Below are 27,768 nucleotides of genomic sequence, written 5' to 3' on the forward strand. Positions count from 1 at the left end.
TTTGTGCAGGCGATTTCTCGGAAATGGCTGAACCGATTTTCGTGAAATTTTCAGATCTAATAGATATTAATCCGAACTTAATATATATTTTTTTATTTTGATGACGTCATTTCCGTTCTTGAGAAAATGACGTTTTAGCGATTTTCAGAGGGTCGGCTTGTCCAGGGATCTCCTCCTAAACGGTAAAAGATATTGAGTTCAAACTTTCAGGGATTGTAGACAAGAGATTGTAGATGTGCAATTTGGCATTCAAATTTGTCATCCTCAAAAGGCGTTAAAGCTCGCCTGGTCCCGAAAATTGAGATGGAAAAAACGCCTTAATTTTTTATGGTTTTCTTAGTTTATCTCTTTTCTGAAAAATATTTTGTTAACACATGTAATGCAAAAAATGTTTATATGTACAAGACCTTTCCTTTGATATCAAGAAAAAAGGGCTGGCCCCTAAAATTAGGGAACCAAAGGGTTCTAAAGTCTTTCATCTGTAGCCCTTTACTGAGAGATAATTTTTGAAATGTTATAGAAGCAAATATGTTTATCTCACAGTTATGTATTCACGCAGTGTAATGATTTTGTCATGTATTACGTAATTAAGGGTTTTTAGGGGCCAAAAGTCCAAAATTTCGATCTCCCAAATATCAGAAAGGAAAAATATTTTGTTATGCAACACAGAAGAAAAGTTGTTCAAATTAATGTTCTTAACAATATGCAACCTTCAAAATGTTGTTAAACGGCCCCTATGAGGAGATAAGGGATCGGCCCCTAAAACCTTCTTTCTCATATATCTCCAGAATGGTAACAAATTTCTGAACACTTGTTGAACAAAATTTGTTTAGAATTAAATGACCTTTCATTTGATATCAAGAAAAAGGGAATGGCCCCTAAAATTAGGGAACCAAAGGGCTCTAAATTCTTAAATCTGTAGCCCTTTACTGAGAGATATTTTTTGAAATGTTATAGAAGCAAATATGTTTATCTCACAGTTATGTATCCAAGCAGTGTAATGATTTTGTCATGTATTACGTAATTAAGGGTTTTTAGGGGCCAAAAGTCCAAAATTTCGATCACCCAAATCTCAGAAAGGAAAAATATTTTGTTATGCAACACAGAAGAAAAGTTGTACAAATTAATGTTCTAAACAATCTGCAACCTTCAAAATTTCGTTAAACGGCCCCTATAAGGAGATAAGGGATCGGCCCCTTAAACCTCCTTTCTCATATATCTCCAGAATGGTAACAAATTTCTGAACACTTGTTGAACAAAATTTGTTTAGAATTAAATGACCTTTCATTTGATATCAAGAAAAAGGGGCTGGCCCCTCAAATTAGGAAACCAAAGGGCTCTAACGTCTTTAATCTGTAGCCATTTACTGAGATATTTTGTGAAAGGTAATAGAAGCAAATATGTTTATCTCACAGTTATGTATCCAAGCAATGTAATGATTTTGTCATGTATTAGGTAATTAAAGGTTTAAAGGGACCAAACGTCCAACATTTTGATCACCCATATCTCAGAAAGGAAAAATATTTTGAAATGCAATACAGAAGAAAAGTTGTTCAAAAAATGTTCTTAACCATATGCAATCTTCAAAATTTCGCCAAATGGCCCCTATAAGGAGATAATGGATCGGCCCCTTAAACCTTCTTTCACATATATCTCCAGAACGGTAACGAATTTTTAAACACTTGTTGACAAAATGTTTTCAGAATTAAATGTCCTTTCATTTGATTCCAAGAAAAAGGGACTGGCCCCTTAAATTAGGGGATCAAAGGGCTCTAAAAGTTTTTATATATAGCCCTTTAATGAGAGCCATTTTGTGAAAGGTTATTAATGCTAGATAAGGTATAATACGTTTCTATATCCTTACAATATAATGATTTTCTCTTGCGTTAAACAATTGGGGTTTTTAGGGACCAGATGTAAACAAAATTAATCTTTTCATTCTTGATTGGAGGAAATGCAAGCATTTAAAAAAAGCAATGCAATAGAACTTATAAAAAGCGATGCAATGAAGCATAAGTACTTCACTCCTTTTTCCATATCATGTTTTGTTGTCGAAAATCAAAGTCGATGATGTCATATTTACTTCTAAATATCGGACGGAAGACCTCCTCGTTGCTCGCAACGAGATCGTGTCTAGTTACTCTTGTTATTGGTTTAAGAGTTCTGCTTCTTACAGGAACATCCAGCTTTACTTCTGACATTAACGGAAGACCCACTCGTTGCTTTGCAACGAGCTTTGCTCTAGTTATTATTATTAGGGTCTTCCGTTTTCAACGGAAGACCCTCTTGTTATTCTTCGGTTTCTTTTTATTATTAAGGTCTTCCGTTTCCAACGGAAGACCTTATTGTTTTTCTTCGGGTTTTTTTTCTCATTCTTCTCCTTTTTTTTTCTTACCGATTTTGTGTCAGCGATTACTCAGAAACTCTTTGATCAATTTTGATAAAATTTTCAGATCTTATTGATATTAATTTAAACTTGATCGGAAATTTTTTTGGTTGATGACGTCATTTCCGTTTTTGAAATATCGACGTTTTCTTGATTTTCAGAGGGACGGCTTGTCCAAGAGAGTTATGAAAAACTATAAAAGATATTTAGTTCAAATTTTCAGGAATGATAGACAAAAGATTGTAGATATGTAATAAGGCATTAATCACTTTCAGGCACAAAAGGCGCTAAAGCTCGGTAGGGCTCGAAAAATGAGATTAAAAAAGTGTTGTGATTTTGCCTGGTTTTCTTAGATTATCTTTTTTCTCACAAATATTTTGTTAAGACATGTAGAAGAAAAAAAAATTATATTTACAAGATCTTTTCTTTGACATCTAGAAAAAGGGGCTGGCCCCTCAAATTAAGGGCCTAGAACCCTTCAAAGTTTTCACTTTATAACTTAAAATTGGTTAAGATTTCAATATGGCTGTCGCTGCAAAAGTTGTTCATTATGATCTTATTAATGTCGTAACAATACTATTTTGTTCGGGTATTGCGTAATATGAGTGTAAAAAGCCAGACTTGTTACTATGTATTTGTGTTTTATTTGGCAAGTAAACGGGGTATTTGTGCGTATAACTGACATAAAGGATACCAGTTTATATACGGAAAGTGTTTAAACATTTTAGTTATTTTCTAGTGAAACACATTATGGATGAAAGAACTGGTTCTATGCAATTCATTTGAGTCGCATTTTAAATCTAGCTGTATTCCGAGCTGTGTATGTGAACAGTTACGTATCCACCCTTGCCCGCAGCCGAGGAAGTAGGTCACGACTGGACTAGCGAGCGGGTCTGCCGTTATCAAATACACAAGATTTGTGTCTTGCTGTAATGCACACATGAATTTTTATATGTAGCTGCAAACACAAAACTTCCGATTTTAGTGATTTTAATAGTAAATAAAAAAGATTATACCTTTACCTACTACCATAGACAGTGTACTAGCTTGCATTCGGAAAGTGTTGAAACATTTTAATTCTTTTCAGGGGAAACACATTATGGGTAAAAGAATTACTTCTATGCAATGTATTTGAGTCGCATTTAAAATCTAGCTAGCTGTTTTCCGAGCTTCATGTATGTAAACAATCATACGTATCCGATCCTTGCCCGCGGCCGAGGAAATGGGTAGCGGCTGGACTAGCGAGCGGTCTACCGTTATCCAATACACGTCAAGATATGCGCCTTACTGTAATAAACACACGGGTTTATTTATTTTGCTGCAAACACAAAGAATTCAGATTTAAACGATATTAAAGAGTGAATGGAAAAAGATTATACCATTACCTACGAAGTATTGCTTTTTTGCTCACGTAATAAAAAAAAAATAGATTGTATGACTGTCATTGAACAAGGGGCGTTCTTTGTGATCTTGTCTATGTCATGAAATAGTTTTATTGTTGGAAAATAAAATTTAGTTATCAAACTGCAAACATTTCAAACCCACCACGTTGAGTGTACATTTTCATCACACGGGCCAAGGAGAAGCCGCGCTAGTGGACAGCCGATTCGCTGTAGGACACATGCTTCTCGTGTTTATACGTTATCACACATTTCAATGCCCTTTGATTCGTTGTTATTTTCATTTCCAATGATATCGGTTAACGATGCATCAAACCATTGATTCATAGTTCGTAAAATAAAGGAAAAAATCTGCCATCAATTAATATAATACGTTTTACAGTCGTACGATTTGAAATGTAAATGAATTCACCTGTTTCTATTTGTGACATTTTGCTGCTGAGAATTAAATGCATTACACTACCAATTTCAACAAAATATTGGCGATATTCACATAAGTATCTGTAATCTATGATAATGTGATTCTTCATTTGTCTAACAAAGTATTAGAATTTTTTATGAGTTGAGAGAGAGAGAGAGAGAGAGAGAGAGAGAGAGAGAGAGTTAAGCAGGATGTAGTAAGTAAAAGTTGAAATATATTTAAAAAGCGTTCGAGATAAGGCAGCTTAAGAAGTACAATTTTACATGCTTGCGGTAGGTGCGGGCACGATAAAACTAACCATTTTATAGAAGTTGAAAAATTATTTACATTCAGGCCGTAAAATAATAAGGGTCACAATATTGGTATAATAACCTCTTCTCAATGGTGGTCAGATTCATTAACAAGCATACTCATTGCTGATTTTATTAATTTATTATTAATCAAATTTTATTTTTATTTTTGATTCTGAAAGAATATGTGAGTTATAAAAAGTTTATGTACATGTGCATTCATTGTAAATATTTTGATTGTATTCGGATGGTTAAAAATCGAGTAGAGAACACATGGTTAAAAATACTACTTAGTAGATTAATTATCTAATAAAATCGAATTGGCTTTAAAATTTGCATATTCAAGCACACTTAAATAGTTAATACATAAATTATATATATATATATATATATATATATATATATATATATATATATATATATATATATATATATATATATATATATATATATTAATAAAACCGTCTGTAGGCTGTATTATGTATTTGCTGTCTGATTAGGACTATTTTTCCCAAAAAAGAAGCGCTCGGCAATCGCGTAATTTTTTAAACGTTCTGTAAAGTACAACACCTGATTGGAGTACATGCTTATATATGGTTTTTTTAAAAATGTTATCGTTTAACTAAGCGAAATTGTAGATGTCATGGAGTCAATAGGCAAATCAAATTCGCCAATCAGGCAATAGCAGTTATCTAATGCCTATGATTGATAATTTTACACGGTAAATTATTACACGTCAATATGAATTTTAAAGCACTCCCTGCTCCCCTGTTAAAAGCTCCCGTTACCTGCATTCTTTTAATATACGATTTTTGTGCACACAGTTATTCGGAAATGGCTCAAATTTTGTTACACGGGCCCGATAAAAAGATGAAAGGATGACCCCTAAAATTTCTTTCCCAAATATTTCAAGAACGGTCTTAAATTTCAAACACTGGTTGAATAACATATAACTTATTTTGTACAAATTTATGTGCATGAATGACAATGTTCCTGCAACTTAACAATAAATGACACTTTTTGAAATCTATAAGTTTCTGAATTCATCATTAAAATTAATAATGTTAGACGGCCCATGCAGCAAGTTTTTCTAGTCGAGTCTTTCGTTCAACAGCGAATCGATTGTAATCATTTCAGCGGGGTTTACAACAAGACGGTGAAACGACCACGAATTTTTACAGGTTTGGCTAAAAAGAGTTTAAAAGAGATGGATACAAAACACAGGTGCGATTATATCTTGTAGGAGATAAAAAATGATTAATCTATGTTTGCCAAAAATACAATTTTTTATCATAAGAATACTTTAACGTTTATATCCGCCGAATATTTCCATTTCCCTTTATTGTTTGGTGCCTGATTTGAAATAACGTTTCGAGGTATAAAATGTTGAGAAATTTCTTTAAGCTGCATGTTCCGATTTGTCGGCCATTACAGTATCAAATAATTTCCCTTGCAAACCAAGTGAATGATCTTACAAAGTTATAGATGTATTTACACGGAATTGCTCTCCCTTCAACGTTAGAAATATTCAAAGTAAATAAAAATAAATTTTGGGCATACAAAAAACCCCTCAAAATACATCATTGGAATGTTTAAAAAAGGAAACCGTTGGGTTTCATCCTTCGAGTGATTGTGTTTATTCATCCTGCATGTTTTGCAATGATTATAAACAATGTAAACATAAAACCTATTAATGAACAAATGTACACTGCTTTATTTTTGTTTAAATAATCATGCTGTATATTTCATATGTTATAATAGATTATATAAAAAAGACAGATGTCAAAGTCGTAATACAATCATGTTAGCTTCAACGTAAGGGGCCAGTTTAAACACGAGGCGAAATAACGCAAAACCCTTTTATGTCGATTATTTTGTGGATATTCACCAAAAATTGTCTAATCCGGCGGAGGGTGGTTCTGAAAAAAAATGGCCGGATTAGGCAACATCCGGTTTAAAGGACATTGTTTGAAATTAATTTTAGTATTTAAAGCAGTAGGTCCTGATCGTGTATTCTTGTAAAATTTTCAATTGTTCTGAAATATATTAGATTTCATCGATCTTATCTATACGGTACCAATTTTCATTTTAAATTATTTTTTGGAAACAATAAATCCATAACGGAATACATACGATGGAAATACTTTTTGAATCAAATCATCGTTATTGATAATTTTTCAAACATCCGATCTACCTGTAAAGTGCATGCTTAACCGTAAATTGTTAAACAAAACATTAACAAGTCAACAGGTGGCTGAAACACCTGATGGCGAGAACTGTTATGATACAGGGAAACAATGGATGAATATTAATATAATGAGAATTTTATTTTAAAAAAATAGCATTTTGACAGATCTAGAATAATATGCAACTCTGTACGTGTAGCCATACAACGGGGATAACAGACAATATCGGCAGTCTTACTCTCACAGTATCCTGAATCACGGCCTGAAAAAATGGGGTGAATTATTATCTAATTATCTAATTTTTGCAATTCATAACAAGACTTTACGGTATTAACTGAAATGAGTTGCTAGTTTGGATCTATATTTAGAGTTATTTAAATCAATAGCAACGACAGTAAAATTAGTCGATAATTGAGCATTTAAAATATCTCGCAGTAGGCCGACCGATCGATAAGTAGACGGACTACGGGAGATAACTCTCACTAATTATAAGCAGTATGTTTTTTCATTTCGCCGGTTTACAGAATAGACAGGATCGGGATTGCACAATTTTTTTAAAACAAAAATGATGGGAAAATGTCAAGGGGCTGAATAATGTCGCCGGATTGGGCAGCATGCCGTAATACACAACATCCGGATTCAACGAGTTTCAACATGTACATAATTTTTTTTATTTAAATATGGCTTAATTGACCGGGAAAACTACTGCAACGTATATTATTGCACACATACTTAGCATAACCATCGTTTAAAAGCATACAATTATTTTTTTGAAAATTGGACCAAGCAGCTTTTACATTAAGATTTACATGTGTAAGACACTTTATTTGTCATGTGCATGATCATGTGCATTAATTATGTTCAATACCCGCTTATTCTCCAAAATGATCTACAATTTCATTCACAACTATGGTCATTCAAAATCACATGAATTAATCAAAATTTTAAATTTTGTGTCGATCTCAACTGTTATGTATCCAAGAAATCTATTGATTTTATCATGTGTTACGTAATTAGGTATTAACGTTTTTTAGGGGGTCAAACTTCATTCAGAAATTACTAATTTTCCTTCGTAAACATTCACAGGATCAAAAACAGATTTCCTACGGAGATTTATAATGGGGAATGTTTACATCTTTTCTCAATTCGGAAGTCTCATGGAATATCTAGCACAATTTTTCAACGTTTTCATCCGGGCTTTATAATGGCCAATGCAATGCAAAATCCCCGTAGACATTCTTTTTTTAGCCGTGTATTGAAACCTGACAAGCTAGAGGGGACGTTACAAAAGGGAAGTCTTGGGATTTTTTCATACTATCGAATGAACCTCGTCTGAATCAAGACATATTTACAAATATCGAATAATTTGAGAAAATGTGTGGCAAAAATATCTTGGGACAGACTTTATGTATAATACGTTTATATATCCCAACAATATAATGATTTTCTCATGCGTTACCTAACTAGGGATATTAGGGGCCAGAGGTAAAATAGTTTAATCTTTTCTATTTCAATTGGAAAACCTTTTTCTATTTGAAAAAGCAACGTAAAAGAACTTATAAAAAGCATTACAGGAAAGCATAAGTTCTTCGCCCCTATTTCCATATCATGTTTTGTTGTCGATAATTAAAGTCGATGACGTCATTTCACCTTCTAAAAATCGGACGGAAGACCTCCTCGTTGCTCGCAACGAGATCGTGTCTAGTTATTATTAGGGTCTTCCGTTTTCCAACGGAAGACCCTTTTGTTTTTCTTCGGTTTCTTTTTATTATTAGGGTCTTCCGTTTTCAACGGAAGACCCTCTTGTTATTCTTCGGTTTCTTTTTAGGGTCTTCCGTTTCCAACGGAAGACCCTCTTGTTATTCTATTGTTTCTTTCTATTATTATTAGGGTCTTCCGTTTCCAACGGAAGACCCTCTTGTTATTCTTCGGTTTCTTTTTATTATTATTTTTTTTCTTTTTCTTTTTTTTCTGACTCCTTTTCGGCTTCATAACTCAAACAGTTTTCAAATTATTTGAACGAAACTTTCAGGGATTATGTGCAATTATGATGCCTCAAAGATGTTAAAGTTTCCATAACAACGTCGATTCCGTTTTGACGTTACGTCATTTTTAAACTTAAAAAAAAGTCATTTTGTCCGCGACATTTCTCAAAAACGCTTTAAGATAGAGTCTTGAAATTTTCTGTGGTTATGAATTTGGCAATTTACATGTGCAATAAGGCTGGAAATAAAAATCCGTCACTTCCGGTAGAAATCGGAAGTGAAACAAATTTTTCGAAAAAATGAATTTTCTGATCAAATCAAAAATGAATATGTGTTTAATAGAGCTTATCAAGCTGAATCTAACACTGAAATCCGTTTTAAAATCGGACAATGCATTACAGAGATATCGGGGTTTAAAAATTGATTTTTCCGGAAATTTTGTTTCCGCGTCCTTGGTTTTAAAAATAGCGTAATGTTCGAATTAAAGTTAACTCGTACCAAAAATAATTGTTAAGTCGTACTTGAACACATTCGGATTTTTTTTGTTAAGTCGTTCTTGAAATCAGGAAGGGTTTTGTTAAGTCGTACTTAAAATCATTCGGATTTTGTTAAGTCGTACCAGGAATATTCGATTTTTTTCATCTTTTTATTTTAGTTACTCTTGTTATCGGTTTATGAGCTCTGCTTCTTACAGGAACTTCCAGCTTTACTTCCGACATTAACGGAAGACCCACTCGTTGCTTTGCAACGAGCTTTGCTCTAGTTATTATTCTTTTTATTTTTTTTTCTGACTCCTTTTCGGCTTTATAACTCAAAAAGTTTACAACTGATTTTGATGAAATTTTCAGAGGTTGTGTGCAACTATAATACCTCAAAGTTTGTGAAGTTTCTTTGAAAACGTCACTTCTGTTTTTACGTTACGTCATTTTTAAAATTTTCAAAAAGTCATTTTGTCCGCGGCGTTTCTCAAAAACGCTTTAAGATAGAGGCTTGAAATTTTCAATGGCTATGATTTAATCGATTTACCTCTGTAATAAGGCTGGAAATGAAAATCTGTCACTTCCGGTCGAAACCGGAAGGGAATCAAATTTCTCGAAAAAATAAATTTTCTGATCAAATCAAAAATGAATATGTGTTTTATAGAGCTTATTAAGCTGAATCTAACACTGAAAGCCGTTTTAAAATCGGACGATGCATTACAGAGATATACGAGTTCAAAAAAATGATTTTTCCGAAAATTTTGATTCCGCGTTTTTGGTTAAGAAATTAGTATCAAGTTCTTGGTTAAATTAACTTGTACCTAAAAATCAATTGTTAAGTCGTACTGTAACACATTCGGATTTTTTTTGTTAAGTCGTTCTTGAAATCGGAAAGGTTTTTGTTAAGTCGTACGTAAAATTATTCGGCTTTTGTTAAGTCGTACCAGGAATAATTCGATTTTTTCATCTTTTTATTTAAGGTACTCTTGTTATTGGTTCAAGAGCTCTGCTTCTTACAGGAACTTCCAGCTTTACTTCCGACATTAACGGAAGACCCACTCGTTGCTTTGCAACGAGCTTTGCTCTAGTTATTATTATTCTTTTTATTTTTTTTTCTGACTCCTTTTCGGCTTTATAACTCAAAAAGTTTACAACCGATTTTGATGAAATTTTCAGAGGTTGTGTGCAACTATAATACCTCAAAGTTTGTGAAGTTTCTTTGAAAACATCACTTCCGTTTTTACGTTACGTCATTTTTAAAATTTTCAAAAAGTCATTTTGTCCGCCGCGTTTCTCGAAAATGCTTTAAGATAGAGGCTTGAAATTTTCAATGGTTATGATTTAATCGATTTACCTCTGTAATAAGGCTGGAAATGAAAATCTGTCTCTTCCGGTCGAAACTGGAAGGGAATCAAATTTTTCGAAAAAATAAACTTTCTGATCAAATCAAAAATGAATATGTGTTTTATAGAGCTTATTAAGCTGAATCTAACACTGAAAGTCGTTTTAAAATCGGACGATGCATTACAGAGATATACGAGTTCAAAAAATGATTTTTCCGGAAATTTTGATTCCGCGTTTTTGGTTAAGAAATTAGTATCAAGTTCGTTCTTGGTTAAATTAACTTGTACCTAAAAATTAATTGTTAAGTCGTACTGTAACACATTCGGATTTTTTTTGTTAAGTCGTTCTTGAAATCGGAAAGGTTTTTGTTAAGTCGTACGTAAAATTATTCGGTTTTTGTTAAGTAGTACCAGGAATAATTCGATTTTTCATGTTTTTATTTAAGGTACTCTTGTTATTGGTTTAAGAGCTCTGCTTCGTACAGGAACTTCCAGCTTTACTTCCGACATTAACGGAAGACCCACTCGTTGCTTTGCAACGAGCTTTGCTCTAGTTATTATTATTATTCTTCTTGTTTTTCCTTCTGACTTCTTTTTTGCTTTATATCTCAAAAACTATTCAACCAATTTGCAAGAAATTTTCAGGGATTATTTTAATTTCTTGTCCCTTGAAGCCTTCAAACTTTGAGTCATTAAGTCACTTCCGGTTTCTAGTTACATCATTTTAAAAATTTTCAAAAAGTGATTTTGTCCAGCACTTTTCTCGTAAACAGTTGTTTATAAAGACTTGAAATTTTCTGTGATTGTAAATCTGCGGATTGACTTATGGCAAATGTACAGAAAAAATTATTTTGTCACTTCCGGTCGAAACCGGAAGTGAAACAAATTTTTCGAAAAAATGAATTTTCTGATCAAATCAAAAACGAATATGTGTTTTGTAGAGCTTATTAAGCTGAATCTAACACTGAAAGCCGTTTCAAAATCGGACGATGCATAACAGAGATATCGGGGTTTAAAAATTGATTTTTCCGGAAATTTTGATTCCGCGTCCTTGGTTTAAAAAATAGCGTAATATTCAAAGTAAAATTAACTCGTACCAAAAATAATTGTTAAGTCGTACTTGAACACATTCGAATTTTTTTGTTAAGTCGTTCTTGAAATCGGAAATGTTTTTGTTAAGTCGTACTTAAAATCATTCGTATTTTGTTAAGTCGTACCAGGAATAATTCGATTTTTTCATCTTTTTATTTTCGTTACTCTTGTTGTTGGTTTAAGAGCTCTGCTTCTGACAGGAACTTCGCAGCACAGTTAAGGCTGTCAATAAACTCCGTTCAGACAAAAAGTACGGGAAATGTGCATTATGACATCACAGTATAATACAAACCTCGAAAGTACTTATTAAGCTATTTATTAGTAAAATTAACTTATACTAATCTTTTAATTAAAAACAACAAATGCTATTACTTACAATTTTGATGTCCGTTATATCGTACACACTGAAAAATAAGCGAGATGTCGTTCTCGCTGTACTACAAAATATGACGTCATATGCTTCAAAATGACGCACTAAGTTAAATCATTGAAGGCTATCGTGCAGTTTTATAGCGAAGAAAAATAAATATCATACATTAACGGAAAAGTATAAATGAATATTTTGTTTAAAATTATTATTAGTGAATGCTACATATATAGTCTTATTTTCATTTTGTTAAAAGTATGCATCGTATAAAGAAGCCACCTCGGTTTTGTACAAAATATCGTATATCTAAAATCTGAATACCTAAATAAATCACTTAATTGCAAGGGCATCCACTTACCTGATCCCGACAAACTTTTACATGTGAATTTGAAATATGCTATGTAAGTTAAAAACTTCTACGATCCTTGTAAAATCTTACAAATTAATTATTTTTTAATGAAATTAACCCTGTGACCTTCAAAATTATTCAACATATGCATCATAAATTACGGTTTCTACTAACAAATATTGTTATCTTAAAAAGTTCGCACCGTTTTTCAAAATCTACGATATAACATCAAGTTATTTCATAATTCAGTTGTGAATTTTGACATGATTATGCCCTTGCAATATTGAATTTTTTAAATGACCTCAAAACCACAAATACATCTGCTTGTACCATGCGACTGCCATATCACGTGACCACTATGAACATAAAATATTGTAGTTATATATATATTTTAGAAATATATTGCATTTGGGTGACTGTTATTGATTTTAAAAAGGACATGCCAATTTAACTAAAGTATACGTGTTTTCATCACAAAAATTTGCCCATATTTTTATTGACCGCCTTAACTGTACTGCGTTCCAGCTTTACTTCTGACATTAACGGAAGACCCACTCGTTGCTTTGCAACGAGCTTTGCTCTAGTTATTATTATACTTTTTCTTTTTTTTTCTGACTCCTTCTCGGCTTTATAACTCCAAAAGTTTCCAACCGATTTTAATGAAATTTTCAGAGATAATGTGAAACTATTATAGCTCAAAGATGTTAAAGTTTACTTGACAACGTCACTTCCGTTTTGACGTAACGTCATTTTTTAAATTTTAAAAAAGTCATTTTGTCCGCGGCGTTTCTCAAAAACGCTTTAAGATAGAGGCTTGAAATTTTCAATGGTTATGATTTAATCGATTGTCCTCTGTAATAAGGCTCGAAATGAAAATCTGTCACTTCCGGTCGAAACCGGAAGGGAATCAAATTTTTCGAAAAAATGAATTTTCTGATCCAATCAAAAATGAATATGTGTTTTATAGAGCTTATTTAGCTGAATCTAACACTGAAAGCCGTTTTAAAATCGGACGATGCATTACAGAGATATACGAGTTCAAAAAATGATTTTTCCGGAAATTTTGATTCCGTGTTTTTGGTTAAGAAAGTAGTATCAAGTTCTTCGTTAAATCAACTTGTACCTAAAAATTAATTGTTAAGTCGTACTGTAACACATTCGGATTTTTTTTGTTAAGTCGTTCTTGAAATCGGAAAGGTTTTTGTTAAGTCGTACGTAAAATCATTCGGATTTTGTTAAGTCGTACCTGGAATAATTCGATTTTTTTTCATTTTTTATTTTAGTTACTCTTGTTATTAGTTTAAGAGCTCTGCTTCTTACAGGAACTTCCAGCTTTACTTCCACCATTAACGGAAGACCCACTCGTTGCTTTGCAACGAGCTTTGCTCTAGTTATTATACTTTTTCTTTTTTTTCTGACTCCTTTTTTGCTTCATAACTCAAAAAGTTTTCAACCGATTTCAATGAAACTTCCAGAGATTTTAGAAAGTTATCGTCCCTCCAAGATGTTAAAGTTTTAAAGACAACGTCACTTCCGTTTTGACGTTACGTCATTTTTTAAATTTTAAAAAAGTGATTTTGTCCGGGAGTTTTCTCAAAAACACTTTAAGGTAGAGGCTTGAAATTTTCAATGCTTATGATTTGGTCGATTTACCTCTGTAATGAGGCTATATAATAAAAATCCGTCACTTCCGGTCGAAACTGGAAGTGAATCAAATTTTTCGAAAAATTGAATTTTTTGATCAAACAAAAAACGTTTACGTATTTTGTAGAGATTTTTAAGCTGAATCTAATGCTGAAAACCGTTTAGAATTCGGAGGATGCATTACAGAGATATCTGGGTTTAAAAACTGATTTTCCCGGAAATTTTGATGCCGCGTTCTTGGTTTCAAAAATAGTGCAAAATTCACACTGAAAGTAACTTCTACTGTAACAATTCGTACTGGTCATAAAACTTTATAAAAAACATAAAATTATATGCATATTGTATGGTTTGCAAAGCTAAATACAAAACTTAAATTCGTTTTAAAATCGGATACTGCATTGCAGAGATATCGGGGTTTAAATATTGATTTTTCCGGAAATGTGGATTCCTCGTTATTGGTTTAAAAAATAGTGCAAACTTCCCACTGAAAGTAACTCCCGCTGAAAAGATTTCGTACAGGTCATAAAACCGAACTCCTTTTCTATATAGTTAATCAGAGTGTTTATCGAAACGATTTCCTTACTTCGATCGATAATTACGTTGTTAGTTTTTATTAGTCTTATTAGTTTTAATCGAAATAATTATCGTACGATTCCCCATGTCAACTCGCCATGTTTTGACCGCGAACAACAGCTGATAGCGGTGTGTCAGAAGAATGGCCTGCAAGACCGCGATAGTCGAAATTTCAGCTTAACTAACTTATGACAGATTATAAAGGTATGTTTCAATACAGGGTATGTCGTATTGACTTTTTCTTTTCAAAGTGTTTGTGCACTTTTCAATCTAATCCGACATTTCTCTGACTCTAACCTCCGCTTTTGACGTGCGTAACAATATAAAAGCGGGCATTTGAGTCTTGAGAAATCTCGCGATATTATCTGTCCAATGTATTTTCACGTGTATGTTTTGCACACTACTCTTTTGAATTTCTATTTATTATTATGTATATGTATGTCTTATTTTGTATTGAACAACACACTGTAAAACAGTGCAATTAAAAGGGGTGGGGGTCCAAAGGCACACAAGAGTAGAATGTTGTAATTAGAGTGCATGTTTGCATGATGATAACTTTACCCTAAATATTTGAATATAGCAGATCTTTACCATATCACCTCCACTTAATTAATGAATTAAAGAACTCAGACAGGCTTGTGCTTAATTAAATAAATATATTTGACATGGTAAATATTCAGTCTAATTAAAATTAGAACTTTTGTCTGGCTCGCCGTTATATATGATTATCGCCTGTGAAAGAGCATGTAAAACAGAGTGCAAGGTGAAAAGAACTTTAAGTTCAGATTTTAGGTTAATGTTCCCTGATATCCATAAAACATTCTTCTCAAGATTTGATTATTTCCCAGAACATTGTAAATTCTTTGAGATTAGTTTATCTTTTATATATATTAAATTTTATTGATTCATTTTAGGTAAACTTTACATGCAGAACACATCTACATTGTAAACAATTTTTACAGTAAGACAAATGTATGTAATAATTTTTACTACATGTGCCTCAGATCTCTCTCTCTCTCTCTCTCTCTCTCTCTCTCTCTCTTTCTCTCTCTCTCTCTCATGCTTTTAATCTTGGCAAAGCATCACAGAGCAACATCATTTTGTGCATATCTCTATCTAGGAAAAGAAATCAACAATGCTTTAAATTTGAAAATGAGCATGTATTATCGTGCAATCCCTCATTTTTTCATTGTGCAACTAAAATCCAAAGCTTTGTAAAATTGTTTATGGAATTTTATACATACTTAACATGATATTGTTTTTAAAACCTCTCATTAATAAGAAAAGAGAAAAAAAATCCTCGCTAAATTTATTTGCAAAAAAAAACCCCAGTAGAATTCATTTTTAAAAAATAGTATAGCAGAAAATTATACTTTGAGGCTGTTCGGATGAAATACTGTAAGTCGTTTTAATTCCACCGTGTTAAAATTTCATGATTTTGACTAAAGTATCAATTGCGATGGTTTTAATTTCACGCTGCTTAAAAATTCAATTGATCAGAATAGAAGCATTTAAATTTCATAATATTTGGTTAAAGTGTTCAAACTAATGCTTCTTAGGAAAATCAAAAAATAGGGGGAGGGTATACATGTAAGGGTATTTATAAGTGATGTGATGCTTTTGTCATGGTAATATCATGTATATGTATGTAGTTTTGAATAAGGTTTCTTATTTAGGGAGGTTGAACAACAGTTGACCTCTAAAAGATTAGGTAAAGATGCTTTATTTATGGAGAGCCCTATAAATCTGTGTTAAATAGAAGAAAGTGGAAATGCTGGGTTCACTTAAATGGCCATGTTTTTCTTAATCCTTAATAGAATTGGCAAAATGAGGTATACTTTTTCTCAGAATTGCATAAGCTTTGTAAGTTTAAGACAATATGACTTTTTAGAGAATGTTAGTGTAAGTTTCAAGACTACATGGTATTTTTCAGATACCTATTGTTCCTCAGGTGAGAGATGTGGCCCATTTGCCTCTTGTTTTAGTTTTTCATTGTTTTTCAATATTAAAAATTAAACATATGTAACCTACGGTAATTTTCATGATGAGTACAAAACTAAAATCCGTTTTTAAATCGGACGATGCATAACAGATATCGGGGTTTAAAAATTGATTTTTCAGAAATTTTGATTCTGCGTTTTTGGTTTCAAAAATAGCGTAAAATTCAAACTCGTACCAAAAATAATTCGAATTTTGTTAAGTACTTTGACACCTTCGGAATTATATTTTTGTTAAGTCGTTCTTAGAATCGTTAAGGTTTTTGTTAATTCGTACATAGTATCATTCGTATTTATTTTTATCTTTTACTTTAAGTTGCTCTTGTTATTGATTTAAACACTCTGCTTCTTGCAGGAACATCAAGCTTTACTCTTGACATTAACGGAAGACCCACTCGTTGCTTTGCAACGAGCTTTGCTCTAGTTATTATTCTTTTTCTTTTCTTCTGACTCCTTTTTTGCCTCATAACTCAAAAGGTTTTTAACCGATTTTGATGAAATTTTCAGAGATTGTTGCAAGTTGGCGTCCCTCAAAAATGTTAAAGTTTTAAAGAGAACGTCACCCCCGTTTTGACGTGACGTCATTTTTAAAAATTTCAAAAAGTCATTTTGTCCCGGACTTTTTTCAAAAACGCTTTAAGATAGAGGATTGAAATTTTCAATGGTTATGATTTGATCGATTTACCTCTGTAATAAGGCTCGAAATGAAAATCTGTCACTTCCGGTCGAAACCGGAAGTGAAACAATTTTTTCGAAAAAATGAATTTTCTGATCAAATCAAAAATGAATATGTGTTTTATAGAGCTTATCAAGCTGAATCTAACACTGAAAGCCCTTTTAAAATCGGACGATGCATTACAGAGATATCGGGGTTTAAAAATTGATTTTTCCGGAAATTTTGATTCCGCGTCCTTGGTTTAGAAAATAGCGAAATGTTAAAAGTAAAATTAACTCGTACCAAAAATTATTGTTAAGTCGTACTTAGACAATTCGGATTTTTTTTGTTAAGTCGTTCTTGAAATCGGAAAGGTGTTTGTTAAGTCGTACTTAAAATCATTCGGATTTTGTTAAGTCGTACCAGGAATAATTCGATTTTTTCATCTTTTTATTTTTAGTTACTCTTGTTAATGGTTTAAGAGCTCTGCTTCTTACAGAAACTTCCAGCTTTACTTCCGACATTAACGGAAGACCCACTCGTTGCTTTGCAACGAGCTTTGCTCTAGTTATTATTCTTTTTCTTTTCTTCTGACTCCTTTTTTCCCTCATAACTTAAAAGGTTTTTAACCGATTTTGATGAAATTTTCAGAGATTTTTGCAAGTTGGCGTACCTCAAAAATGTGAAAGTTTTAAAGAGAACGTCACCTCTGTTTTGACGTGACGTCATTTTTAAAAATTTCAAAAAGTCATTTTGTCCCGGACTTTTCTCAAAAACGCTTTAAGATAGAGGCTTGAAATTTTGAATGGTTATGATTTGATCGATTTACCTCTGTAATAAGACTGGAAATGAAAATCTATCACTTCCGGTCGAAACCGGAAGTAAAACAAATTTTTCGAAAAAATGAATTTTCTGATTTAATCAAAAATGTATATGTGTTTTGTAGAGCTTATTAAGCTGAATCTAACACTGAAAGCCCTTTTAAAATCGGACGATGCATTACAGAGATATCGGGGTTTAAAAATTGATTTTTCCGGAAATTTTGATTCCGCGTCCTTGGTTTAAAAAATAGCGTAATGTTCAAAGTAATATTAACTCGTACCAAAAATAATTGTTAAGTCGTACTTGGACACATTCGGATTTTTTTTGTTAAGTCGTTCTTGAAATCAGAAAGGTTTTTGTTAAGTCGTACTTAAAATCATTCGGATTTTGTTAAGTCGTACCAGGAATAATTCGATTTTTTTCATCTTTTTATTTTAGTTACTCTTGTTATTGGTTTAAGAGATGTGCATCTTACAGGAACTTCCAGCTTTACTTCCGACATTAACGGAAGACCCACTCGTTGCTTTGCAACGAGCTTTGCTCTAGTTATTATTCTTTTTCTTTTCTTCTGACTCCTTTTTTGCTTCATAACTCAAAAGGTTTTTAACCGATTTTGATGAAATTTTCAGAGATTTTTGCAAGTTGGCGTCCCTCAAAAATGTAAAAGTTTTAAAGAGAACGTCACCTCCGTTTTGACGTGACGTCATTTTTAAAATTTTAAAAAAGTCACTTTGTCCCGGACTTTTCTCAAGAACGCTTTAAGATAGAGGCTTGAAATTTTCAATGGTTATGATTTAGTCAATTTACCTCTGTAATAAGGCTGGAAATTAATATTTGTCACTTCCGGTCGAAACCGGAAGTGAAACAAATTTTTCGAAAAAATGAATTTTCTGATCAAATCAAAAATGAATATGTGTTTTGTAGACCTTATCAAGCTGAACCTAAAACTGAAATTCGTTTTAAAATCGGATGATGCATTACAGAGATATTAAGGTTAAAAAATTGATTTTTCCGGAAATTTTGATTCTACGTCCTTTGTTTAAAAAAATAGCGTAATGTTCAAAGTAAAATTAACTCGTACAAAAAATAGTTGTTAAGTCGTACTTGAACACATTCGGATTTTTTTTGTTAAGTCGTTCTTGAAATCAGAAAGGTTTTTGTTAAGTTGTACTTAAAATCATTCGTATTTTGTTAAGTCGTACCAGGAATAATTCGATTTTTTTCATCTTTTTATTTTATTTACTCTTGTTGTTGGTTTAAGAGCTCTGCTTCTTACAGGAACTTCCAGCTTTACTTTGGACATTAACGGAAGACCCACTCGTTGCTTTGCAACGAGCTTTGCTCTAGTTATTTTTCTTCTTCTTTTTCTTCTAGACGTTTCTTTAAACTGTAATATCTTGCTTGTTTGTCATTAGATTTTATTCAAATTTTCAGGGTTTATTGGCAATGACAATAGCTTACTATAGCACAAAACAATTTGAAATCGCTACTTCCGGTTTTGAGTTATTCCCCTTTGAATATTTTTTTAGTGGGTCTCGTGTACCCGCAAAGGCTCCGAGTTGATCCGTAGCAAGTAGTTTTAATTTACAAATCCTTAATGTACACATCTTGAACGTTGTCCTCCTAGTTTTACATGTTTGATTAACCCACGTATACTTCTTAAAAAATTACATCGAAATTAATGTTTCAAAAAATGTTAAATTTTGCTTATATCTTTGCTCAAGAACTTTTAGTTGTAAATTTTTTCTAGACACATATAGAACAAAAGTTGTGCAGAATATTAAGGGCTTTCATTTGATACCATAAAAGATCCCTTAAAAGTCTTTGCTTCATAACTCTAAAACGGTAAGTTTTTCGATATGGGCGTCGCTGCAAAAAATGTTGTTTGTGACTTTATTGATCTCATAAAACTGTTTTTGTGTTCGGGTATTGCATAATATGAGGGAAAAAGTAATACGTGTTGACCAGTACTCGCGGCAATTTGGCCAAGTTAACGAAACTCTCCCTCGCCCGCGGCCGAGAAAATCGGTCACCATGGTCGCGGCTGGGCTACCTAGCGGTCAGCGGATATCTAATACACGAGAGTTGCGTCTCTCATATACGAGTTTATTTAGCCGCCAACTCAAGAATTGTTTTAGTTTTGATTACACATAAAAGTTTATCGATAAACGATTCGGTGTCAATTAAGAAATTGTTCAGTTAACAGTTGGTTAATAAATAAGAGCAATGTCATTCTCAATCTAAAGCAATATTAGACATAGATCAATTGCGGGTTTTAAGTTTAAAATAAAGAACTTTTATTTGATAGAATATGGTCATTATACTGCAAACTTTTCAAATCGTCCTGGGTTCTGAGCTGTGCGTGTCTGTGCGTTGAACCTTTACGTAATCTATCCTTCGTCCATGGCCGAGGAGATGAGCCACGGCTGCACTACCTAGCGGTAAGCGGTTATCTAATACACAAGATTCGCACACCGCGACGCACACTTAGATGAAGAAGAATGTGTTTGAGTTTATATAGCCGTAAATACAAGAACTGTTTTAGTGTTATGTTATAAAAGTTTGTCCATCTTGTATTTATTTAATTAAACATTTGAGTGAAAATGAAAATTAATGAACGATATTACTCCAAATCGGAAACATTGTCAGACATAAATTAATGGCTGGTTTGTATATCTAAAAAAATTTAACCCCCCACCCCTCCCCCGATATTAAATGATGATCATCCCTCGCACATGGCCGAGAAGATAAAGCGCGAGTGGACAAGTGATCCGCAGTCGGCTCGTGTTCTTCTACATGTACCTTATTACGCGCTCATGTTTCATATTTTGCACTTATTATCTTTTCAACTATTATATAGGATTAAGATGAAAAGATAAATTTATTTTGCTTGTACAGCTGATTGAGCATTGATTTAATTATACTATAGCGTACAAGGTAGTTTAAAAATCAACTCAAATTATAATCAAAGTTCCATGTTACATGTTTGCGGTAGGTGCTAGCACGATAAAAGAATGTCCTGAATTGTCCTGAATGGAGGCATTTGATGATTATTTGAAAGAATATTCACATGAGTTTTAAACAACTGAAGATTAGATTCTATCGGTCCCATATCAATCACTCTGTAGTTTTTCTAATACATGGTTGTTCGTTTGAGTGTGGAAGCGAATTCATTGCTGCGTCCCCACCCCCTCCTCCCGCCCCGCTGACAAGTGCTTGCGCTGGATTTTTTTTAAATTGGCGAAAAGATATCCAGATCTGTCGAAAATCATTTTTGGTGACTTCTTCTTATGTATAACATTTTCTATTCAACGTGTTTCACTTTCCCACCCGATTGTTTATTCGGTCAGTCTGTGTTAATTCAATCGCCACGTGCGACCGAAAATCTTGTGTCGCTTTAGCACACACAACTCAGAATATATGTAATTGAGTAACAGTTGGAAGGTGCTTTTATTAACAATAAGACTATTATTCGAAGTCAGTCATCTTTACATTAAAGATGTGGAATCGTTACCTGAGAGTGTGGCTAATAAATTAACCCGTTAAACACACTAAACTTCTATAGTTATGAACAGAATAATTCATAATATATTATAATTGAAAGTTGGAAGTCAAAGGAAATTTTGTTCTTTAGAAATACGACTACATTATGCAATGCAGTCGATCGCCATAGAAATCATCACAGTACTGCAAGTGTCGACAGATTTCTTATTTCTTTGAAAGACCATAATTGTTCAATTGACTTGCAGACTATAATATAGCGACATATCCAAAAAAATATATGCGCTTCTCAAAGTTACACTTAAGTGCGTTATTGGGGATTTTATTTATTGCTAATTGTATGAAAATTTATAAAAAAAATTAATTGAAGTTGTGTATTATGAGGTTGTAATGCAACTTAATTTACTTACAAGGTTAGCTACAGCCAGTGGAATAATAATTTTAGGTGAACAATGAATACCCAATATATTAAAATACAAGATAAATAGTTTCCAGAACTATAATACTATGCATGTGTATATGAAAGTTGCACCCTCATTTGTATGGATGTAGGTGAGGAGGTAAAGGTGTATCGATATACATACAATGTATGACTGCACATACGGATTCCGGACCGTGGCTACAAGACGATACACATAATAGTTTTTTAATACATCAATGCGCAGTTTGATCTAGAAACTGACCAGTTTCATAACTTCTTCGAATTTCTCTAACACGGACTGTCTAATTCCTTCCCAGAATTCCAATTTACGCAAGCGCAATTGAAGTTTTTTTTTCAATTTCATAAATCAACCCACTGACATAAAAATAAGGAGTTTGCATATTATTACATCGTCGAGAGAGGTGCTATTCATTCTGTAAATAAGGTTATTTAATTACATTACGTTACACAGCGGTGTCTTTATGAAACAGAACCATCTGGTGTAAAATTTAGATGCTCGCTTTTGCATAAATACTCCCGCTGATCTTTTTTTTTAGCTGATTATATATTATTTTGAATGTCCAAGTCTACTCGTATCATTAAATAATATCAGACGACACACATTTCCCTATAGAAAAGTTCAGAGATGCCATCAATTTTGACTAATTACTCAAGTTTGTCCGCACGTAACAATTCTAAACTTGCATATAGTCTTCAAAAATTTAGAAAGATTTGAATAAAGGAGTTATCTTAGAGAAAAGGTTACGTGTTTTGTAGGCGTGTTCGGTTTTAAAAGAAAAATACAATTCCTGACATGAGTCATGAGTACATACTGTTTATAACAATGCTTGCTACCCTTTGATTTAACTCGCCATTTAACATGATGTCTCATTTTTTAAAGAATTTTTGAAATGATTACACAAACTGTGTTCGACAGTTTTCATACAGCATTTTCTTCCTTTCTTATCAAAACATGTTTTATATACAGGCTTTCAATCACAACACGTTTTTATAACAAAAGCAGAACTGAAAGTTTAGTCATTATTGTCGTTTGACACCATATCACATATATTTTCAACCCGCAGCAACAACGGAAGACCTACTCGTGGCTTTGCCACGAGCTCTGCTCTAGTTTTACATCACTTATTCTTTTTACTGTTGCATTATACTGATGTAACTTTTGAGGTCCATACACGTTCTTGGCTTTCATAAACTACGAGTTTACTAAATGGCAATAAATAAACTTATAATTTAAAGGTAAAAAGTCATATCAAATAAGGTGTCATCTACAACTATGAATCCATGTTAAAATAATTTTTTTGTAAAGTATTTCATCATATGTATTCAATTCTTTTAAAATTAATTTATTATTTTACAGTGATTTTATCACAAGCTATAACAGAATATCTATGCTTGTACGAAAATTTATTGTCTAAGCCATCTCATATATGTATTAACCTTGTAGTAGGACGTTGAAACTGGCACCTAATTTTAGATAGGTAAAGTAAGCTTCTAGTAACTGGCTACTAGTAACTGGCTACAAGAAGTAAGAAAAGCTAGCTACTAGTAACTGGCAACGAGATGGAAGAAAACTTGGCTACTAGTTACTAGTTACTGTCCATGTGAGAAAACATACCTGGGATTTCTATTTGTGTTCTTAATATGTGCATTGCACTATATCATCCACATGCTTTATTATCTTTTGTGATATCGTAAGCTACAAAATGCCTTACAATATCTCATTATTAACATCCTTGTTCAAACCTTTTAAAAAGCTGCATAGTAGATAAAATATGTTTATAAGTAAACTTAGTATTAACATTTGACTGAGTTACCTACTCATATTCCTCTCATCCTCTCATCAGTACTTGTGCATTTTGTATAAAATATCTGTATTTTAGACAATATTGTCCATTTGACTCAAATAGATATACAGATACAAATTGAAAATATTAACAAGTGTTATTAATTATAACAATCTATCATGTCATCCGCATGATCTTACAACAAATTTACTCAAATATTTTTTTATCTCGTCAGCTACCAGCGTATTTCGTTCCGAATATCTCTATTTTAAAGACAATTTCCATGTAACTCAAGTAGCGTACATTGAAATTGAAGACATCTTCACGGGTCGTTAATATCAACATTGCATCAGGTCATCCACATGATATTACGACAGAATTACGCGGAAATTTATGTCGTCAGCTACTTGTGCATTTTGTTACAAATATCTATACTTATTGGCGGTTTTGTCAATATATCTCATGTAGCTGTAAATAAATTAAAGATATGTATCGGTGTTGCTAATTTCAACATTCTATAAGGTCATCTTCATGATAATACGAACATTTACTCAGATATCTTTCTTTATGTCGTCAGCTACTGGTGCATCTTTTACAAATATATTTATTCTTTTAGGGTTTTGTCAACATATCTCAAGTAGTTGTATATAAAGATTGATGATATGTACAGGTCTTGCTTATTTGAACATTCTATTAGGTCACCCACATGATATTACGACACAGCTACTCAGATATCTCTATTGATCTTGTCAGCTATTAGTGCATTTCGTTACATACATCTCCATTTTTTACGGTTTAGTTCTTATGACTCAAGAAGCTGTATTTATAGATTGAAGATATCTACAAATGTGGTGTGTTTTTTTAAACATTCTATCAGGTCACCTACATGATATTACGACAAAATTACTAAGATATCTATTTAAATATCGTAAGCTACTTGTGCATTTCGTTACAAATATCTCCATTATTTAACAATGTTCCGCTTAACTCAAGTACATATAGTTGTACATATACATTGCAAATAGCTACAAATGTTGTCAGTTCTAACATTATATCAGGTCATCCACATGATATTACGACACAATTACTAAGATTTCTCTCTTAATGTGGTCAGCTACTTGTGCACTTTGCTTTGGATATGATAAGGACTGTATAATAGGGTTTTGAAAAATTAAATATAATCCTGGTAGTCAAATAGAAGAAGAAAATTAAAATTTATCCTATGTGCGAATCAAGAGGGAAGTTACACCGCTATATGTTAAATTTCCAACCCATCCCCTCCGGCAAACTCAAATAACTGTCGCCCCCCCTCCCTTGGAAAAATGTTCTTGTTCCGTGCAAATATCCATCCTTAAACTGAAAAGCCAATGACTTTTATTTCTTATAATAAAAAAATTGCATTCACACTCTTCTTGATTGTCGAATGATATATTAAAATGAAAATATTATTTTAGACCTAAAATGTTTTATAAAAATTGTAAACTTCTTTTAAAAAGTAAACCATTCATAATTGACAAATAATCTATTGAGGTAATGTCAGAAATCTTATTTTCTACATGGGAATCAATAACTAAGTTTAGTTATAGTCTGTCCCAAGATATTTTGCGGTATATTTCCTTAAATTATTCGATATTTATAAATACCTCTTGGTCCAGACGATGTTCATTCAATAGCATGAAAAAATCCCAAGATTTGCCCTTTGAAACGCCCCCTCTAGCTTGTCGTGTATCAATATACGGCTTAAAATAAAAAGTGTTCGGGGTTTTTTCCATTGCTAGGGAGATGAAGATGCCCGGATGATAAAAGTTGAAAAATTGCGCAAGGTGTCCCGAGTACTTCCGAATGAAGAAAAGGTGTCAACATTTTCCATTGTATATCTCCGTAGGAAATCTGTTTTCGTTCCTGTGAATTTTTACGAGGGAAAAATGATAATGTGTGAATGAAGTTTTCTTGGAAATTTTTTCTTTCATCGATTTCAATCACAGGATGAATGACCATCTTTAAGTCCTCCTTAAAGATAGCATAAAGGTGTTTAAAGGTAGCTTAAAGACGATCTTTAAGCCACCTTTAAGCTACCTTTAAGCTATAAGTATTGCTTAAAGGTGGCTTAAAGAAAGCGTAAAGATGGCTTAAAGGCAGCTTAAAGACTATCTTTAAGCCACCTTTAAGCCACCTTTAAGGACAACTTATAGGTCCTTAATGTCCAAACTTCTTTAAGCCACCTTTAAGCCACCTTTAAGCTACCTTTAAGCCACCTTTAAGCCATTAAAAAAAATTTAATTCAATATTGTGCTTAATTTCCAACAAAATGTAATAACTTCATGAAAGAAAAGGTATTAAAACGGTTTTTGTTCTAGAAAGAAAAATGAAAAAAAAAACACAAAAAAAACCTGCAATGGCGAGAATTGAACCCGGGACCCTTAGTTTACTAGCATCACCACACATCCTCTTCGCCACGGCAACTTACATATGAATGAGCGTTTTTATATCCTATATATCAGTGGATATTGAATCACTGTATTGAATGTGTTTACTTGAAAAGATTTTGACAAACCATTCAGTTTGTAACAATCAATTATATCTAATTTATAAATTACATGCATGCATGTATTTAGAATGAAATACGGAACTTGGTCTTCAGTGAACAAAAATATATTATACCTAAATGGAAACCGTTAGGTTCACTATAGTAGGCTTTCTTAGTTAATAAATTTAAACTGAGTAGATATACGTTCATCTAATTTATAACTATAAAAATGTAAGAGAGAAAATGAAATCATTTCTTTTATTAAATGCATTGATACTATTAGGGTATTTGTTCAATTTCCCGCAATTTCTTGGTTTTCATGATCGCGGCGCCGTTCCAATATGTTTAAATATTTACATGTAATTGTATGTACATGATTTATAAACTATCAATTCTATAACAAACAAAATTACCAATTACCGGTGACGTATTTACTGCATGTGGCAATTGCAAATGACTTGTACATACAATTGTATGATGTGCCAGTCCGGGTATATTTGACATATTTACCCTTATACATATATTTAAATAATCAACCCCTATTTATGATCACCGGTACATTAATTAATTAGCCTCAAGATATTACTCTTACATACATGTATCGTTAATTTGTAGACGTAACATCTTTGAAACCCAGAGCTAGGAAATAATACTTTGAAAATGAATTACAAATGTAAATTAACTTTTATTCACTAGACTTATCGTATACTCGTACATACTAAGATTCAACGCCTTTAGAAACCCTGACGTGCACCTGGGCACACGACACACCTGTTGTGTATATCTTTTATATTCTGTGTTAGTTCCAGGGGTTTTCTTAAGTTGGAAAAACAATAGACTTTAATTAGATATACACAAACATGCACCTGGGCACACGACACAGCTGCTGTGTATATCTTGTATATTCTGTGTTAGTTCCAGGGGTTTTCTTAAGTTGGACAAACAATAGACTCTAATTAGATATACACAAACGAACAAAACTATGTCTAGACAAACAAAGCAGTAATATCCTGCCCGATATAACAAAGGCAGTTGAGAGTCTTTTCATCTTTAACATGTATCTAGCAGATCTAGAGTTAGAAATAATGAAAATTGAAAAAAAAAATACAAACCTTAAACCGATTAACAAATTAAATCATGCATTTTTGGTTCATTATCTTTATTTTGTTTAATAACCGGATGAACTGAGAGAGAGAGAGAGAGAGAGAGAGAGAGAGAGAGAGAGAGAGAGAGAGAGAGAGAGAGAGAGATTTTTCACCGATTAATTTATAATAGGAAACAAACATACTTTAATTAGTTTTATGCACATATTAAGATACAGAGACTGCGCTCATACCTACAATAATTTTGAAACCCCCAAAAATTATAAAGAATTTTATAACGGCAATCTGTGTCCATCAGAGCAGTGCTGATGATAGCGATCTGTGTTTAATGGAGCGACGATTAAAACCGCCTGGAACACCCCCCCCCCTTTCCTTGGAAATTATATTATCACTCGGATGACCCCCCTCCCATCTCTATAAAA

The 27,768-nt window shown here is 32.7% G+C and overlaps 1 protein-coding gene across 1 annotated transcript in view; it reads right to left on the reverse strand.

The window, feature by feature from the left end:
- The window catches only part of LOC136276615 (plasminogen-like), a 323,562-nt gene extending 298,084 nt beyond the window's left edge, over positions 1-25,478 (reverse strand). The window contains exon 1 of the transcript XR_010715144.1: positions 25,360-25,478. The gene's annotated coding sequence lies outside the window, so the exon portion shown is untranslated. The remainder of the gene's footprint in view (positions 1-25,359) is intronic.
- Positions 25,479-27,768: the final 2,290 nt, after the last annotated feature.

Source organism: Magallana gigas, chromosome 6 (genome assembly GCF_963853765.1).
Source record: "Magallana gigas chromosome 6, xbMagGiga1.1, whole genome shotgun sequence".
Classification (NCBI taxonomy): Eukaryota; Metazoa; Mollusca; class Bivalvia; order Ostreida; family Ostreidae; genus Magallana; species Magallana gigas.